This window comes from Solanum lycopersicum, chromosome 1 (genome assembly GCF_036512215.1).
Source record: "Solanum lycopersicum chromosome 1, SLM_r2.1".
NCBI lineage: Eukaryota > Viridiplantae > Streptophyta > Magnoliopsida > Solanales > Solanaceae > Solanum > Solanum lycopersicum.
In genome coordinates this window covers 14,347,072-14,350,086 of record NC_090800.1, presented here as the reverse complement: position 1 = coordinate 14,350,086, position 3,015 = coordinate 14,347,072, and positions in this window count along the sequence as shown.

The following is a 3,015-nucleotide window of genomic DNA, read 5'->3' as shown; positions in this document are numbered from 1 at the left end:
CATTTAACCTTGAAAATTTGTTGTTTTTAGCAGTGGTAACCAACAAGATCCATAGATAAATTCTTAGTGTATGTCCGTGTAATATTTGGAAAAATCATCTCAAAATTCTAGATCAGACAAATAAATGGTTGACTATAGTTGACGAAAATTGATAAATTGGGGGGTTTGCCTTTTGGAGGCTCGTTTGACCCGGAAAATGAACTATTCTGGCAATGTTGACCAACCGACTCCATAGATAAGGTCTTAACGTACCTCTGTGTAAATTCTTTGCAAAAAGCATTTCAGAATTCTAGATCACCAAGAAGATGGAGGACTATAACATACAAAAATATGCACAATGGATGGTTTGCCTACTCTGGGCTCGTTTTACTTTGAAAATAGACCATTTTTGTCTTGGTGACCAATCTACTCCATAGATAAGGTGGTATCGTCTTCCATGTATTTTTTTTGGCAAAAATCATCTAGAAATTATGGATCACCAAAAAATATTGTGGACTATAGGACACAAATATCGGTAAAATGGAGTTTGTGTGCTCTGGGGCTCGTTTGACCTTTAAAAAAAGTCATTTTTGTTTCTCCCTGAGCTTACACCCTAGGACTTAACTCAAGAAATAACTTTAAAATAATACTTAGTCCAAAATGACAACTCAAGTCTTATTGTTAGCAAAAGATATGAAAAGACTAAAGAACTAACTCTATATATCTGTGAATCCTTTAAATTACAAATGGAGGTTTGGACAAGACCCACAATAATCCTAACAACTAAAAACTGTTAGAAAATAACTAAAAGGTAAAGATGTTCACTAGAATAAAAGGAGGAGCTGAGGTGCTTACATTAAAGGTGTGATGGAATGTCGATCCTTGTGACATGTGTCTGCATCATCACACGATGCAGGTCTACTGGCATTAGTACATTGAATGTATAAATATACAAGTCGGAAGCTAAAACAACATAGGCTTGTAAAGGAGTTAGAAAGAACACTTATCTCTTGATTAGCTAAATCATTATGAGTACTCATTTAAATATATAGCAGTTTGAAGACTTGTACAATATAATGATAAATTGTTTAAAACATGGTTTTCAAATCTGTATATGCAAAGATACCATTAACTCTAAAATGTACGTTTACATACAAAATAATGTGACATAACCTCAAAACCATAATAATAAAGAAAATATATTATTCTTCCTCTCAAAGTCTATTCATGCAATGCATGAATGAAGTCTAATACTATGTAGAACCTCTTGAGGAACCAGGCAACTACTTTTGTTGGAGTTCTTTAACCAATAACCATCATTTAATAGTTATAGTGATGATACAGAGTTTTACCTCACGTTGTCAAGGACAATCCTAAACCTGCCAAAGTATAGGACCTAATCATCCTAATGGATCCACTAGTAAACTGTGGAAAGGTTCATCTAAAAGTATGACCCTTTTCTACCCATGATGATTACATTGTTTTCATGGAGACTTGAGTTAATCTAAAACCCGCATACCCACGTCGGCGTTCAATACTAATCACAAAAGTATAGTAGATCTTACATTTTCAAAACATACTAATTCCATGGTTAGATTTTAGTGCCCAAAACATAGCTTTAAAACTCTTTTGGGAATCATAGTTTCCCTACTTGCTTCATTTTATAAAGATATAACTGTTTCATGAAAACTAGACCGAAGGCTCTTGGAAAACTTAGCTTCCTTGTTTAAATGTGAGAACATTTCAATATCTCTTTTGAGATACATAGTCTCCCTAAATTTTAGAAGAAAATAACTTCAACTTAACTTTTTAGTGTTTACTCTTTACTCTTTATTGAGCTTGAAACTAGGGTTTTGAAATGACTATTCGGGAAATACTTCGATCACTTATATTTCATTAAAGGATGAACTTCAAATCTTTAGGGAAATACTTAGTTGCCTTAATTGAAAAAAATACTTCAACTTTTACTCAATCATTAACTAGAAACTTGATCCTTAAAATGAATTTAAAATGTTTAAATAAGACTCTTGGAACTTTATAAAACTTTACTTTGTCTTACTTCTTAACCTTTAGACATAACTAATGGTTTCTTAGACATTGATCCTAACTTTCGTTGAATTTTATTATTGGATTCAAGATTAATGATCTCATGTTTATGCATGATTTCATGATGTTTATATGTACCTCATAGTAATGGAATCAACTAGGAAATGTGGGTACATCTCTTAGGAACTAGTATGGAAAAATAGGGAAAGAATGAGGTCTCCAGATTGTCGTGGTACGGGGTGCCAGGGCTTGTCTTGCAGACCCTAGTCTGGGGCGGTCTGGGAGGCGCGCCCCACGATGGCGTGTCAAACTGAGCCTAACTTGAGGCGGTCAACAAGGCGCGGTGTCCCAAGGGGTGTCTGACAGGACCTCTGACTTTTCTTCTTCATTTTTTATATATAAACCTCCCAAATTCCCATGGATCCCACCCCAAAAACATTAAGATCCCTAAATAACTCATAACCTTATAGGTTATCCATGAAAATAGTCCGAAATAAAAACTACTAAAGATCAACTACAATTCAATCAACAAGAACTACACAACTTTTCATCAAGAACTTAAAGATTTTCATTCAAAAAACACTAAATTCCTATATTGAATAAAGTTGGAGTGAGGGTGAAAGAAACCAACACCAAATGATCTCACATACCTCGATAGGGATCAGCCCCGACGAAATCCACTCAACGATCTTGGTGTTCTTGCTTCTTCTTCTCATTTCTCCTCTTACTTTCTCTTCTCTCAAAACCCTCACTTGCTTTCTAAATGGTTAAAACTGAATGGGACTAGCTTGGACCCCTACTTATTACCAAAAACCAATAAAATAATTGGGTAAGTAAAAGACAAGTTCGCCCTTCGAAAATCTAGATTGGACTATCCTTAATACAACAACCCAACTTCTGAAAGAAATACTCACTCATATGGAATCAAAATCATGCAAACTCAGCGCTGTTGGAAAGATATCTCCATGGGATTTCCCAACACATTAAGAA